At 37.3% G+C, this 17,723-nt stretch overlaps 1 protein-coding gene and 1 pseudogene across 2 annotated transcripts in view; both read left to right on the top strand.

The window, feature by feature from the left end:
• Positions 1–17,723, top strand: part of LOC149476771 (E3 ubiquitin-protein ligase SH3RF1-like) — a 386,219-nt gene that overhangs the window by 135,138 nt on the left and 233,358 nt on the right. The gene's annotated exons all lie outside the window — the stretch shown is intronic.
• Positions 1,777–8,053, top strand: LOC149476781 (uncharacterized; annotated as a pseudogene). Its single transcript, XR_016317706.1, has 2 exons — positions 1,777–1,876; positions 1,978–8,053. The product of XR_016317706.1 is annotated as an uncharacterized LOC149476781 (transcript).

Consider the following 17,723-nt stretch of genomic DNA (forward strand, 5'->3'; position numbering starts at 1 on the left):
TAACAGATATTTTATAAAATTTGAAAAAAATTGCCGGATGTTGTTTCAGAATTGAATGTTTAGTATGGAACTGTCCCTTCAGTAATCTTTCCGAAAGTATAGGATGTACCCAAAATTCTCTATTTCTTCTTTTTCTGTAATTCATGTACAAAATAATACTTCGCGATCTCTGCACGATTTCCATAGCGTCTACGTCCCTACAGCTCTGTCGACAAAATGATCGAAGATGTGCGTCGTGTGCGTTGAGTCTGTGAAAAATCCGCGACCGACTTTTTGCGCGCCATGCAGACTTTTTGTGCGCCGCAGACTCGATCGCACAAAAAGTGTGCCGTCTGCGCAGAGCCATAATGGGTTTCTTGTTCGCCACCCGAAGGTTTCGAGTCCCACAATCGCTCACGACATGCAGAGCGATAGTTTCGGAAGAAAATATTAGAAGCTGGTTCTCAAAAATACGGCAATATTTTGTTGAAAACGATTTAATGGAACTTCTCCAGGACCCTAAACGTATCTTCAATTGTGATGAGAGTGGATTCTATCTGTCGCCCCAGGAAAAGCAAGTACTGGTCAGAAAAAGTTCGAAAAAAGTGTACAGTCGAACTACCGACGACGAGAAAGAGTGTTTGACGGTTTTACTTTCAATAGCTGCTGATGGGACAATACCTCCATCATTGGTTAATTCAATTCAGGGTGGATGACCAGTGATGCATTTTATGAGTACATCACAAATGTCTTTCACCCATGGTTAAAAGAAAAAGGAATCCAAATCCAGTTGTTCTTTTTCTGGATGGTCATTCGTCGCATATTAATTTTAATCTAAGTGAATACTGTAAAGAACATGGGATAATTCTGACAGGTTAAGATTTAAGGTTAGGATATTAAGTATTAATATATAAGTAGTTATGTAATTTTAAACAACGTCTAACATAGTTACTTTTTGTTATTACTGTGGTTGGATGAAATTTGGTATACAGATAGTATACAGGGTGTAAGGGAGACCGGGTCACATCACTTCAGTGTGGATAGGTGACATCCTCACATGAAATTTGGTATGGTTTTTTTTTCTTAACTCTAAATATTAAAAAAATACGACTACAGTCAAAATCTGTTATAACGACATCGAAGGGACTAGTCATATTGAGTCGTAAAAACCGATAGTTGTAACAACCGGATTTGAATTTTCTCCCTTTCTTTCCAAACGGTTAAAATTGTCGAGTGTGATACACTATATTCTTTTGCCAGGTAGCTTTGAAATAATACGCGATTTTTCTTCGATATTGATTTGTTTTCTTTTTTGCGACATGTTACAATTTTCACAGTTAACTCAACAATATGTTTTGGTGTGCCTTGTGAAAAGATAAGTAACAAACTGACTTAAGAGAAAGAGATATGACGAAGCGGGCCTTCAGGCTACTGCATGCATGTGCTTTGTTTCTAAGAATTACAAAAGACCCTAAACTTTGATTACTTTTACGATAATAGCCATTGACTATTATACCGTGCCAGATGTGGATACAGTTACCTATTCAAATTGTTTACAATACAGCAGAGCCGGTCGTTCTACAGATATAATACTCCGAAAATATTAACCAAATGTGGTAATGCGGTATGTCGTAGTAAACAATGTCGTAAAAACCAATGTTTTCGATAAGGCGGTCATATAACATTCAGCCAGGACCTTTGATTTTGGTCAATTTAACCGGTATGTTGTTCTTAACGATGTCGCCATAAACGGTTTTGACTGTATTTTAATTTTAACTTTACAATTGAGGCTGCTAGAACCAGAGTAGCCTAACTACAAAAAACATGTTTTACAATACAGAGGAAAGTCAAAATGTGTCATTTTCAAACTCATTTTTAATAAATTACTCTAATGAAGGTATTGTATTTTACTACGTGTTATGAATTATAAAATTACGCATTTATTTATTGCATATTTAAAATTAAATTATCTACCGGATTTACGGTTTTTTTTTACAGATAGGCCACTATGGCATTAAGAAGTATCAAAGAATAAATGAGAACACAAACTTAGGTCAGAACTATTTATTATTAATAAAGAGTAAATCCTAAATTTAATCACTATCACTGTCGTTATTCTCTTGGGTGAGATGTATGGTATTGCTTATAGGGCTGACTTTAATAGAAGTGTAAAACTGATGATGAATTGGTGGAATATAATCAAGTAAATCCAGTAAATCTTTCTTTTTCTCTTTACTGATTGCTTTTCCATCAGGATATAGAAGTTCTAGTTCAGTTATATCAGTGGTATTCCTCTTGCTTAAATCAACATACTCAAAAAGCACATCTTCATTATTTGACTACTTGAAAAATATTTTATGCTTGTGCATTTGGTGGTATTTTAGCCATTGAATGCTTAACCACTTTACTTTGGAGCCCTCACTGGTAATCTTTCTGTTGGTAATATTCATTTCCAGTCTTTTTGTAGAAAAGAAGTGTTCTTTTTTTCATTTATATAACAACAAAAGGCTCTTTTTTCCTTGCAGCTTTAATTACTTCATCCCAATCATCAGGGACAAATATATTTTTAAATAGTTTCTTTTTCTTCTCAATCAACCCAAAATCTTGGTCGCAAGCTAAGTAAGAATGACCACTAAGAAAGAACTTGTGGTCAATGCTTTCAACTACAAAATCTGGGTGAGCTGTTATATACTGACACAAAACTGCCATTTTTATGTTCCGGTTTTGCCCACCACATTGATCAGAGTAAAGAATAAGTTTTTTGGTAGTCACATTTTCTTTAATATATCTCAGCAAACAAGATCCTATCTCTTGGGGACCTCTGGATGCAATTGTTTCATCCCATAAACACATAGTGACTTTATCAGTAGCAGCATCATGGATTCCAAGACATTAAGTCCACAGTTGTCTCTTGTAATAACAGATACCTGTTGAAATTATAGGCGTAGGTAATGTTTTCATCAAATCGAATACTAATACTGTGGTGTTACCATTTACTTTAGCCTCTTCTTTATCTTTATTATAATTATTTCTTGCAGAATCTGCTTTTAGTAAGTGGAGCTTTCTCTGAGTTTCAAGATGGCTTTTCTCCTCCTCATTATCACAAGCTTGCATCTTTATATTCAACATGTCAAACCTTTTACATGAGTCACTGATTGGTGGATGAAATGATAAATTAAAATTTTCATTAAATATTTTAGTAAACATGTAATAAGATAGAGGTAAGGTAGCACTCTGTTCACAGTATAAAGAGTACATTTTGGTTATGTTCAACTCTGGAGGCAAAAATAGTCTATCTGAACTTTTATGTAAAGTGTAATGGGATTCATATGTTGGAAATTTTTCTATAAATGACTTTACATTTTGAACTTGATCATCACTTGTTTTATTTTTTGGTATATGTCTTCCTCTTTGGTCTTGTGGTGGAGTCGAAACAGACAACTTATTTTTAAGCAATCTAGCGATTCGACCATCACTTACTTGAAATATTTTTTTAAAAAATTCTTTACACACCTTTGTTGGTACACCATCAGAATTTGCAACTTTGTATACCCTTTACTAGGGAATACTAGTACATTTGTTTTCATCTGCAAGTACATTGATTAAGCAACAAAATTAAAAAAAAATCATCAAAATCGGTTAAGTACAATCGAGTACAGAAGTGTTTTAAAAAAATATGACTAAAATTGTAAAGTTAAAATTAAAATAGTCGTATTTTTTTTAATATTTAGAGTTAAGAAAAAAAAACCATACCAAATTTCATGTGAGGATGTCACCTATCCACACTGAAGTGATGTGACCAGGTCTCCCTTACACCCTGTATAACCTGGATTAACACATAGGATAGTTTTTATCCCGATTTTATGTTCCCACGGGATAATTTTCGAGTTGCATGCAGTAGTATATTTCTTGCAATTCACGACTGCGGTCAGCCCTTGGCTGTAGTTAGACGTGTGCATGTACGGTTTGTCAGTGTGCGTGCCTGACGGAGCGGTCAGTCGCGAGCACGCGCCCGGTCAGGTCACTTGTGCTTATTGTTACCACGACGCTAAAGGCTACGAAGTACCGTAAGCATGTCAGATCCCGATAAAAAGCGAAAAGTTATTCTTAGTGAGGTAAAACATTTTTTTTTAGTAAAAGGTATGTTTAAAATGTTTGGTACAGAACTTAGTATTTAATGTTAATTCTTATTATTTCTAAGGACGAGCAATTATCGCCAACGTATTACACTTTCTTCAAGAAGAATATAATTTCATGAAGTCAACAAATTATGAAAAATGTGATTTGACTCCCTTGGCTAATATACCGCCAAACGTATCGTCTAAGCAACGGGGGTCAGTGAACGCACTGTAACAAATATTTTGAAAGAGGAAAAAGAGCTTCCATCAACTTCCGCCAGGTTAACTTCACCAATGATAAAACGACGTAAAAGAGAGAGCAAATTTGATTTCGATAATTGGAACCTTGAAGCGATTCGAACTGCTGTGCAAAACTATCATCTCGGAATTTCAACTTTCGGGCTTCAACAAAGACTTTGACAAAACTTCAGTCTGTTTTGAGACAAAGTGTTAACTCTTTACTCATAAATATGGGTTACAAATGCCGCCAAGTGTTACAAGAAAGATATGAAATACAGTATTGGCGTTTTAATTATTTGAACAAAGTTCATAAACGGTTGCCGTCCTATTATTTATACTGACGAGACATACGCACTTACGTCTCACGTACGACAAAATACTTGGACCCTCAAAAGTCATAAAAAGAAAGGATACGCCATTTTCAAAGAAATTAAGTACAGACTCGATTTATTATAGGGCATGCAGGTAACAATTGTGGTTTTGTTCCAAATGCCCCATTGGTTTACAAAGCAGCATCTACAATTGGAGATTATCAATCAAACATGAATTATGAAAATTATGGGAAATCGCTACAAGAGAAGCTATTGCCGATGATTGAGAATTTTCCAGAAAATTCTGTTATTTTGATGGATTACGCATCCTACCACAACACTCGCAGCACGTCTCATTCTCGTAACGGCGATATGGAAAAGTGGCTGACAGTAAATGGTATTTCATTTGATAAAATTTCTCTAAAAATATAATAATAGAACTGTATGATCTAATAAAAAAGAGCGTTTTATAACATTTAAAATCGACGAGGTAATAAGAAGCAAGGGCTTCGAAATATTAATTCAAATTTCAATTCGAATATCACCCCGAGCTGAATGCGATCGAGAATATCTGGGGCATTTTGGAAAACCAGATTGCCTCGAAAAACATTGAACAAAATATGACTGCAGACATGATGGGTTGAATAATATTGAAAACACTACCTGGTCTAAGACACAAGTCTTGCAGCATGTAGAAAAAGTCGAAAAGGAATACACGAAGTACTTAGATTACGACTTTAGAGTTTGTGTAGGTGAAACGTGTCAGCGATACCGAAGATGGCGAAACTTTGAATGAAGAAGAATAATTTAAATAATACTACTAATAAAACTTTGTCTTATTATCAATTACTTCCCTAAATAGTTATAACAGAAAAAAAACGAACTTCAATTTTTATTTGTCAACTCTACATATTACTGCGTGCACGCACACATTAACAAGTATACAGATACGTTTTTGCCACAACTAAAGACCGATCGCAGTCGTGAATTGCAAGAACTATACCCCACAAGAACGAACTTAACTTTCACGCAAAGAGTAAAAAACACATAAAAGTTGTGTCATTAGATAAAGCGGCGAAGTCCTGTCAGCAATTGCCTTTTGTAAAAACAGTTTCGAAGAATAACAAAACTGCGGATTTAAAAATAGCTACTTATATAGCTGAACATAGTGCTATTCAAAATGTCATCATCATTTAGGTGAAATCCTGCCATGTCTTGATCTGAAATCAGAAGTTCTGGGGACGTTAAAAATACACAGAACTAAATAGAACTAAATCCAGCATGCTAATAAAAAACGTTCATGGTCCAGTAATGATGTAATAAATGATGTTGATGATGCTGCATATTCACTTATTGTAGATGAAACTAACGGACATATGAACAGATAAAATTCTGTGCATAATGATACGGTATTTTTCCAAAAATTAAACAGGATATCATAACAACATTTTACGGATACATGAAATATCTAAAGGCGATGCAACAACCATCTATTTTATTAGATTTTTAGCTTTTAAGTTTTTTTATCTTGTTATTTTCTATAGTGTTTTATGTGGTGGTGGTACTTTGGTGATTCTAATAAATGTATTTTATTCTTATTCTTCTATTCTTCTATGAAACCCAGAAACAAGGTGAAAAACAACAGTGGATCTACTCAATAAGCTCTTTCATTTAATACCCCACACGGCATGTTTTGGAAATTTTTATTTTTTTCTTTGTATGCCATATTTAATTACCAGGGTGGGGGGAGGGGGACCACAAAACTGGTTGGCAAAATCTGTCTATAGGATGTCTGGGATCTATACAATATATATCAGAAGTCAGATTTAGGTCCGCTATTTTTGCAAACGAACATCTCCTTGGAGCCTTTTTTTTTTACGTTGGAAAATGCACTTACGCATCCCCCTCTACAGTTTTTCTGTATGAGGGGGTATGTGGGACTCGCAAAAGCCATACCCACTAAAACCCAACGGCAGGGGTTAACAGCTAGGCCTTGTACCCCCACCGCCTACATGGTGATTGCCGCAACTTGGCGACTCGTCTAAGCCCATACATGACAATAGGCGACGGTATCGTGTAATGATAACGTCGCCCTATTATCGGGCAATCCGCCTTCCATCGCAGGGGGGGGGCCGGTTTACTTGCAGCGAGCATAACTATAGTATGCTCGTCTCTACGTAAACCTCCCCCCTGTGTTTGTTTTGGCTCTTGTTTTAGGGCTGGCGCTGGACGTATAGACGCCTGCGTCTGCCAGGTCTGCGCCGACGCAGAGGGTCCGCCGCTGGGTCATTTTCCCGGGCCCTCTCTGCATCTTCCTTCGCCTTCATTATTGTTTCGCAGAAGGCTGCGACAATACTCCATTTCGCGTCATCAGCGACCATCATTTTCACGAGGGTTGGCAGGTTCAACTCGTTGTTTGTACCCAGCAAGCCCTCGAGAGGCCTCCTTTCGGCTGTCCATGCTGGACACTCGACCAACGTGTGTTGAGCCGTGTCAAGTTGGCTGCTGCAGTGGTGGCAAGAGGGGGCCGGTTCACGCCCTATCCTATCCTGTGCCCCGACAGCACCTGCACCAGACGGTAGATCTCCTTGGAGCCTGCTCTAGTAGTGTTGTCGTAATTGAAAACATATAAATAAGAAACGCCACACCACCCCCCTACGAAGAAAATATGAGTATACAGATAAAAAACATTACAAAATAATATATGAACAAAAAACAAAAACAAAAAATATATATAAAAAATTTATAAGTAACATATTTCTAAATCTAACACGTCTCCCAGATCTGGTGGTGACAGGTGCACTGGGACATGGGGTTTCAAAATTTAGGGAAATTGGGGTGGGTGAAAGAGCTGTATGGTCAGTCTGACTTTATAAGCTTGTAAAGGACGTCTCACTGTATCGTCTCGAAGTAGAACGTGTGTAGCTTCTGGCAAGTCTTTAAAAATGAAAGATGGTTTTTGTGCGTGATTTGATGCGGGTATGGGACGTAAAATCTCCATCCGACTTTTTAAATCAGAGACGAAATCGTTAGGGCTTCTGCTACTACCCAGGGTCATACGCCATGACGAAAAATAAAAAAAACTAATCGATTTTTTTGCAATTTAATTTGCAAATGTATTCAAATTAGTTAAACATTGAACCCATATAAGTATTTCTACTGTACACCAATAAAGAACTATAAGCTTAGCAACTACCGAGACTTATTTAAAAAAAATGTTTGATGATATTTGACAAACAGTAAATACAATTACTTGGCTTTGTTTACAAACAAAACAACACTAAGCCTGATGATCTAATGATTCATTATACATGTCTACGAAACGAATTAGCTTGGCGGCCATGGGGAGAGGAGCTCTGGTCTCTTCCAAGAATTGGTGGATTCTTGGGAGGCGGATTATCCACTGAAACAAAAGGAAAATAGTCCACTGAAAAGTTACATTTGGGGTTGCGTTTTTTAGAGGACGCAATTTTATTTTTTTGATGTGTAGGGGGGGTCAGTGTAAAGCTAAAACCAAGTTTGTGGGGTCGCCACCCTTGTCCCACGGCCGCCATCTTGAAAATAGGGGTTGAAATGGTTTTTACGGAATATCTCTTAAACTATTTTTCTGATAAAAAAAATTTATTAACATTTTTTGTTGCAAATTAAATTCTCTACAACTTTGGTCCAGTAACTTTTTGTCGTAGAACTATAAATAAAAAAGTTATAGGTGAAAATGTTCAGAAATTCGAAAAAAAAATTTATATTTTTCGATATAACTTTTTTTTTTATCATTTTACGAAAAAATGAATTCAGACCATTTTTGTTGATCGTTTTTTAAGGAACAACTTTTATTAGCAACATTTTTTCATTAAGTCAATAGCTAAGGTTTTACAGCGCTCCGAAGTGAGTACTATTTTTCAGTACTCTTAACTATACATATATCCGTTATTTTTTTTTTTTTTTAATTTTGTTATTATAATTTTTTTAATTATGAATAATTAATTATTGACTCTTTTCCCCACCACCCACGAGGTAGAGTCTAGAGGCGCGTTTTTTTTTACGTGGTATCCCCAATAGGCATAATCCACGATGATTTTCTAAATTTGAACTACTCCGTCCTCAGTCTTTTCGATGGACCAGGCTGCGGCTCAGCATCTGATCGGCTTCCTGAATTAAATATCAGTGGGGGAACTGGAGAAGGAAGGGGTGTTAATGTCGGCGGTTCATCGTCAAAGTCATTTTCATTTATTAATTCTGAGAGCTCCATTACGTTGCTGCAAGTCTCTCCAGAACAATGGAAGCACACTGCAGAACATTTTAGCCCTGCTTTTCGACATCCACACATCGCTCCGCAGTTTCCTTTGCATTTGCAAAAGATCAATTTTAGAAGCTCAGGGTGTGCTGGAGGTTTAGAACTCTGCACTGGCATCAATAATTTTCCACTTTTTTTCCAGCCCCAGTCTTCAGGATCAATGTAATTACCAAGCCACGACTGGACCTGATGGTAGACTCGTAACGTATGAAAGCGAGCTGTGTCTTGTGTTGGAGGAAGTGAAGATAAGTTAAATGTACTTTTTGTCACTGCCTTGGTGAATTGTTTGTATCTTAGGCTATCAAGAGAATTATCATCTTTATTACCACCGTATAAAGAGATAAAAAAACGTTCACCAATTACAATGAGTAAAGCAGGGTCAACTCTCTTGTTGAGAAACAAAGCCGTTCCACTTGCAAACTCTAAATGTTTTTCCAGGGTTTTCAAAAATTTCATTTTACCGATATTGTAAGGAGCTGAAGTTGTGTCACATCCTGAAAAAGAAACAGCAAGTTGTCCGCAATGACATCTCCGTAAATAAAACCTGACGCACAATATAATTGTTCTGCTGTTCGTCCTTTTGATGGTTTCAAAAAAAATACATTTGCTTGTTCTCTACCAAGTGCTGTGAGCAATATCAGTATGTCAATATCTTCAGCTACAATAGTAACGGTATCGAATAATGGAGATGCAGCAAGAGCAGAGCGAACGATAAGAGTGTCTGCATCTGATTCTGCTTGGTCAGCAGTGAAACCTTTTTCCGAGAATGCAGTTTTAAGAAGTATAATAAAGTTAGATTTGTTCTTCTCATTACCAAGAAATTTCTCTTGTGATAACGTCGGTATAGTGTTCTTGTTAAATATTACTTCTGTCGACTGGTGTTTTTTCGTGCGGCGCAAACGCTCCCAAGACTTTGTTCCTGCAATATCAGGGTCGTCCGAGTAACCGTCAAACACAATGCTTGCAGAGAGCCCAAAGTGTTCTTGTACATATTTGACATATTTAGTAGTTATATCATTGAAGGATGAATTTCGATCCCAAACTACTTTATGTAAAAGAAAACCACCGTCAATGACAAAATGACTCCTGGCGCTGGTGTTAGAGGATCGTTCCACCGGTGTAAAGGCATTAAACAAAGACGACTTAGTACCTTTTCTCATGCCATCCTCCGCAAATAATGACAATGGGAAAGGTGCTAATTCATACCCTAAGTATTCTTTGACATCACCGATTGTTTCTCTTGAAATGCACATTCGTTGAAATAAGAGTAATGGATTTATGACGACACGAGATTTATCAACTTCAATTGTACTTGTCATAGCGCTGAAAGGAAGAACCTTATTTTTACGCTGAAATGATAGCCGTTGAAAATCAGATCCTGTGATATTAGTAATCAAATCTTCTCCTATCTCAAAGACCCGTTGACAATTAATATTCTCTGAAGCAACTATACCGTCAGCAATGCAAATTAATTCAGAGCGATCTAGGGTAAAGACATGAGTTGCGAACCAATTATCAATTTTTTCAAGATCTTCGTTGTCACGTTGTATGCGTGAATCTCGGTAATCAATATGTTGTTCTGAAGTATCCATTGAAAGGTTGCAGTATTCTGTTATTTGCTCACAAACATCTTGTAGACGTATCATTCCAAGGGTCCACGATGCCAGCGTACTCTCAGTAATACCACGACCGTGTGTTAATCCTCCAGATGATTTAAACATTCTCATAAGAGTCTGTTCAATTGTTTGATCAGACATGATGCCACTCCAAAATTTATCTGTTCGTCTAATAGTAAAATAGCCTAAAGCTGTGAAAGAGTGAAATTCTTCGGGAGTCATTGTTTTCTCAAGATTCAGCATATCTTGCAAGTATAGATGACTCGACTTGGCATACAAGAAATGCCCACTTGAGTGGAAAATCGGGAGCATGTTTCTGATAGTCTTCAGATGCAAAGACCAATTTCCGGAACGTTCTGCCTCTATGAAATGTTTCACAAGAGTGACCAATCTATAATATTGAATCCATAATTTTGCCGTTGGTCCTTTACTTTCCAGCATGCTTAAAGCCTCCTCAAATTTGGTTGTTATTTGTTGGAATAGAGGATTATGTATAGCTTCAAAAATTCTTGTTCTATCAATATCAGTACTAATATCATCCAAAAAATCTCGTTCTTCTTCGGTAAATTCTATCGAATCCATAACTATTTTTGTTACTGATAAATGCACTAGCAAATGAGCACGTACAGCCCTACCATACGCATGTCCAGACATTATGTGCTGAACACAGTTCTCAGCATAAATTAATTTGAAAATATCTTCGAGTCCACTACCAGACATGATATATCCAATCGAACCTATGAACGACATGAGCAAATGGAACCCACCTAATCGAACTACGACCTTCGATAGATCGGTATTAGGATCAGCAGCAGCTGTAATGTCTCGAGCCTTCCAATCAAATGTCACAATGCATGTATTTTGATTGGAAGCTTTACATTTTTCAATAGAAAACAGAAGTGATGTTAAAATTGTATCGTAATCTGATGGCGGAGCGTTTATAAATGGCAAACATATAATTCTACTTCTTTGAAAAGGTTTTTCAGCAGTAGCTTCAATCATAAATCCGTTCCATCCGCTGATATTCACAGTGCATGACCACTTACCATACAGCCACATAAAATCACAAGGTGTAGGAACAATTTGTTTGGTCGATTGTGTGGCCTTTTCAATTACTGAAACATTTATTTTACTCAGACCAACGGTTTTGCCTTTTGAGTAGGATACAAGAGGAATTAACCCAAGCGTAGATTTAATTGAAGCTGGTATTTTTTTGGATACTCGTGGTAAACTAGTATCAGTTTCGATACTGTCGTAAGGTGTAGCGCATTGAATACCACCCATCGCATGGAAGGTATTTTTACCATCGATTGTATTGCAATTAAAATCAGCATTGTCAAAAACAAACTGAAAAAAAGCATGTGGTAAGATATTACGCGCCGGACGAAAAGCACAAGAATCTTCGAATAATGAAATGGCATTATAGGATGCGGAGAATCCTAACGATGAAAGAACATCAATAAGATTACTGGAGCCATATTTTTTATACAGGAAAGATCCTACTCCAAGTAGCAGAGGAGAAATGAAGCAGGTCGAGTTGCTGCAATGATTGAATGAGCAATTGATGCGCACTTTCTTTCCGCTGCATTTAGTGACTTGCGTTTTGATTGACAAATAATTCCTTTTAATAAAACTGATAAAGTTTCGGGAATCAGAGTATTAACATCCTTCAGAAAACTATCAGAAGGTGGATACTCCTTTGTCTCGTAATACTGTGAACGAATATCTTCTAAAATAATAGCAGCTGCATCTCTAACTATTTGCAATCTCTCTTCACGAACATCATTTTTACACGAAGTACTTAGATTACGACTTTGGAGTTTGTGTAGGTGAAACGTGTCAGCGATACCGAAGATGGCGAAACTTTGAATGAAGAAGAATAATTTAAATAATACTACTAATAAAACTTTGTCTTATTATCAATTACTTCCCTAAATAGTTATAACAGAAAAAAAACGAACTTCAATTTTTATTTGTCAACTCTACATATTACTGCGTGCACGCACACATTAACAAGTATACAGATACGTTTTTGCCACAACTAAAGACCGATCGCAGTCGTGAATTGCAAGAACTATACCCCACAAGAACGAACTTAACTTTCACGCAAAGAGTAAAAAACACATAAAAGTTGTGTCATTAGATAAAGCGGCGAAGTCCTGTCAGCAATTGCCTTTTGTAAAAACAGTTTCGAAGAATAACAAAACTGCGGATTTAAAAATAGCTACTTATATAGCTGAACATAGTGCTATTCAAAATGTCATCATCATTTAGGTGAAATCCTGCCATGTCTTGATCTGAAATCAGAAGTTCTGGGGACGTTAAAAATACACAGAACTAAATAGAACTAAATCCAGCATGCTAATAAAAAACGTTCATGGTCCAGTAATGATGTAATAAATGATGTTGATGATGCTGCATATTCACTTATTGTAGATGAAACTAACGGACATATGAACAGATAAAATTCTGTGCATAATGATACGGTATTTTTCCAAAAATTAAACAGGATATCATAACAACATTTTACGGATACATGAAATATCTAAAGGCGATGCAACAACCATCTATTTTATTAGATTTTTAGCTTTTAAGTTTTTTTATCTTGTTATTTTCTATAGTGTTTTATGTGGTGGTGGTACTTTGGTGATTCTAATAAATGTATTTTATTCTTATTCTTCTATTCTTCTATGAAACCCAGAAACAAGGTGAAAAACAACAGTGGATCTACTCAATAAGCTCTTTCATTTAATACCCCACACGGCATGTTTTGGAAATTTTTATTTTTTTCTTTGTATGCCATATTTAATTACCAGGGTGGGGGGAGGGGGACCACAAAACTGGTTGGCAAAATCTGTCTATAGGATGTCTGGGATCTATACAATATATATCAGAAGTCAGATTTAGGTCCGCTATTTTTGCAAACGAACATCTCCTTGGAGCCTTTTTTTTTTACGTTGGAAAATGCACTTACGCATCCCCCTCTACAGTTTTTCTGTATGAGGGGGTATGTGGGACTCGCAAAAGCCATACCCACTAAAACCCAACGGCAGGGGTTAACAGCTAGGCCTTGTACCCCCACCGCCTACATGGTGATTGCCGCAACTTGGCGACTCGTCTAAGCCCATACATGACAATAGGCGACGGTATCGTGTAATGATAACGTCGCCCTATTATCGGGCAATCCGCCTTCCATCGCAGGGGGGGGGCCGGTTTACTTGCAGCGAGCATAACTATAGTATGCTCGTCTCTACGTAAACCTCCCCCCTGTGTTTGTTTTGGCTCTTGTTTTAGGGCTGGCGCTGGACGTATAGACGCCTGCGTCTGCCAGGTCTGCGCCGACGCAGAGGGTCCGCCGCTGGGTCATTTTCCCGGGCCCTCTCTGCATCTTCCTTCGCCTTCATTATTGTTTCGCAGAAGGCTGCGACAATACTCCATTTCGCGTCATCAGCGACCATCATTTTCACGAGGGTTGGCAGGTTCAACTCGTTGTTTGTACCCAGCAAGCCCTCGAGAGGCCTCCTTTCGGCTGTCCATGCTGGACACTCGACCAACGTGTGTTGAGCCGTGTCAAGTTGGCTGCTGCAGTGGTGGCAAGAGGGGGCCGGTTCACGCCCTATCCTATCCTGTGCCCCGACAGCACCTGCACCAGACGGTAGATCTCCTTGGAGCCTGCTCTAGTAGTGTTGTCGTAATTGAAAACATATAAATAAGAAACGCCACACCACCCCCCTACGAAGAAAATATGAGTATACAGATAAAAAACATTACAAAATAATATATGAACAAAAAACAAAAACAAAAAATATATATAAAAAATTTATAAGTAACATATTTCTAAATCTAACACGTCTCCCAGATCTGGTGGTGACAGGTGCACTGGGACATGGGGTTTCAAAATTTAGGGAAATTGGGGTGGGTGAAAGAGCTGTATGGTCAGTCTGACTTTATAAGCTTGTAAAGGACGTCTCACTGTATCGTCTCGAAGTAGAACGTGTGTAGCTTCTGGCAAGTCTTTAAAAATGAAAGATGGTTTTTGTGCGTGATTTGATGCGGGTATGGGACGTAAAATCTCCATCCGACTTTTTAAATCAGAGACGAAATCGTTAGGGCTTCTGCTACTACCCAGGGTCATACGCCATGACGAAAAATAAAAAAAACTAATCGATTTTTTTGCAATTTAATTTGCAAATGTATTCAAATTAGTTAAACATTGAACCCATATAAGTATTTCTACTGTACACCAATAAAGAACTATAAGCTTAGCAACTACCGAGACTTATTTAAAAAAAATGTTTGATGATATTTGACAAACAGTAAATACAATTACTTGGCTTTGTTTACAAACAAAACAACACTAAGCCTGATGATCTAATGATTCATTATACATGTCTACGAAACGAATTAGCTTGGCGGCCATGGGGAGAGGAGCTCTGGTCTCTTCCAAGAATTGGTGGATTCTTGGGAGGCGGATTATCCACTGAAACAAAAGGAAAATAGTCCATTGAAAAGTTACATTTGGGGTTGCGTTTTTTAGAGGACGCAATTTTATTTTTTTGATGTGTAGGGGGGGTCAGTGTAAAGCTAAAACCAAGTTTGTGGGGTCGCCACCCTTGTCCCACGGCCGCCATCTTGAAAATAGGGGTTGAAATGGTTTTTACGGAATATCTCTTAAACTATTTTTCTGATAAAAAAAATTTATTAACATTTTTTGTTGCAAATTAAATTCTCTACAACTTTGGTCCAGTAACTTTTTGTCGTAGAACTATAAATAAAAAAGTTATAGGTGAAAATGTTCAGAAATTCGAAAAAAAAATTTATATTTTTCGATATAACTTTTTTTTTTATCATTTTACGAAAAAATGAATTCAGACCATTTTTGTTGATCGTTTTTTAAGGAACAACTTTTATTAGCAACATTTTTTCATTAAGTCAATAGCTAAGGTTTTACAGCGCTCCGAAGTGAGTACTATTTTTCAGTACTCTTAACTATACATATATCCGTTATTTTTTTTTTTTTTTTAATTTTGTTATTATAATTTTTTTAATTATGAATAATTAATTATTGACTCTTTTCCCCACCACCCACGAGGTAGAGTCTAGAGGCGCGTTTTTTTTTACGTGGTATCCCCAATAGGCATAATCCACGATGATTTTCTAAATTTGAACTACTCCGTCCTCAGTCTTTTCGATGGACCAGGCTGCGGCTCAGCATCTGATCGGCTTCCTGAATTAAATATCAGTGGGGGAACTGGAGAAGGAAGGGGTGTTAATGTCGGCGGTTCATCGTCAAAGTCATTTTCATTTATTAATTCTGAGAGCTCCATTACGTTGCTGCAAGTCTCTCCAGAACAATGGAAGCACACTGCAGAACATTTTAGCCCTGCTTTTCGACATCCACACATCGCTCCGCAGTTTCCTTTGCATTTGCAAAAGATCAATTTTAGAAGCTCAGGGTGTGCTGGAGGTTTAGAACTCTGCACTGGCATCAATAATTTTCCACTTTTTTTCCAGCCCCAGTCTTCAGGATCAATGTAATTACCAAGCCACGACTGGACCTGATGGTAGACTCGTAACGTATGAAAGCGAGCTGTGTCTTGTGTTGGAGGAAGTGAAGATAAGTTAAATGTACTTTTTGTCACTGCCTTGGTGAATTGTTTGTATCTTAGGCTATCAAGAGAATTATCATCTTTATTACCACCGTATAAAGAGATAAAAAAACGTTCACCAATTACAATGAGTAAAGCAGGGTCAACTCTCTTGTTGAGAAACAAAGCCGTTCCACTTGCAAACTCTAAATGTTTTTCCAGGGTTTTCAAAAATTTCATTTTACCGATATTGTAAGGAGCTGAAGTTGTGTCACATCCTGAAAAAGAAACAGCAAGTTGTCCGCAATGACATCTCCGTAAATAAAACCTGACGCACAATATAATTGTTCTGCTGTTCGTCCTTTTGATGGTTTCAAAAAAAATACATTTGCTTGTTCTCTACCAAGTGCTGTGAGCAATATCAGTATGTCAATATCTTCAGCTACAATAGTAACGGTATCGAATAATGGAGATGCAGCAAGAGCAGAGCGAACGATAAGAGTGTCTGCATCTGATTCTGCTTGGTCAGCAGTGAAACCTTTTTCCGAGAATGCAGTTTTAAGAAGTATAATAAAGTTAGATTTGTTCTTCTCATTACCAAGAAATTTCTCTTGTGATAACGTCGGTATAGTGTTCTTGTTAAATATTACTTCTGTCGACTGGTGTTTTTTCGTGCGGCGCAAACGCTCCCAAGACTTTGTTCCTGCAATATCAGGGTCGTCCGAGTAACCGTCAAACACAATGCTTGCAGAGAGCCCAAAGTGTTCTTGTACATATTTGACATATTTAGTAGTTATATCATTGAAGGATGAATTTCGATCCCAAACTACTTTATGTAAAAGAAAACCACCGTCAATGACAAAATGACTCCTGGCGCTGGTGTTAGAGGATCGTTCCACCGGTGTAAAGGCATTAAACAAAGACGACTTAGTACCTTTTCTCATGCCATCCTCCGCAAATAATGACAATGGGAAAGGTGCTAATTCATACCCTAAGTATTCTTTGACATCACCGATTGTTTCTCTTGAAATGCACATTCGTTGAAATAAGAGTAATGGATTTATGACGACACGAGATTTATCAACTTCAATTGTACTTGTCATAGCGCTGAAAGGAAGAACCTTATTTTTACGCTGAAATGATAGCCGTTGAAAATCAGATCCTGTGATATTAGTAATCAAATCTTCTCCTATCTCAAAGGCCCGTTGACAATTAATATTCTCTGAAGCAACTATACCGTCAGCAATGCAAATTAATTCAGAGCGATCTAGGGTAAAGACATGAGTTGCGAACCAATTATCAATTTTTTCAAGATCTTCGTTGTCACGTTGTATGCGTGAATCTCGGTAATCAATATGTTGTTCTGAAGTATCCATTGAAAGGTTGCAGTATTCTGTTATTTGCTCACAAACATCTTGTAGACGTATCATTCCAAGGGTCCACGATGCCAGCGTACTCTCAGTAATACCACGACCGTGTGTTAATCCTCCAGATGATTTAAACATTCTCATAAGAGTCTGTTCAATTGTTTGATCAGACATGATGCCACTCCAAAATTTATCTGTTCGTCTAATAGT

Source organism: Colias philodice, chromosome 26 (genome assembly GCF_061535455.1).
Source record: "Colias philodice isolate Cphi_HAF_F1 chromosome 26, ilColPhil1 Martin Lab GWU primary, whole genome shotgun sequence".
Classification (NCBI taxonomy): domain Eukaryota; kingdom Metazoa; phylum Arthropoda; class Insecta; order Lepidoptera; family Pieridae; genus Colias; species Colias philodice.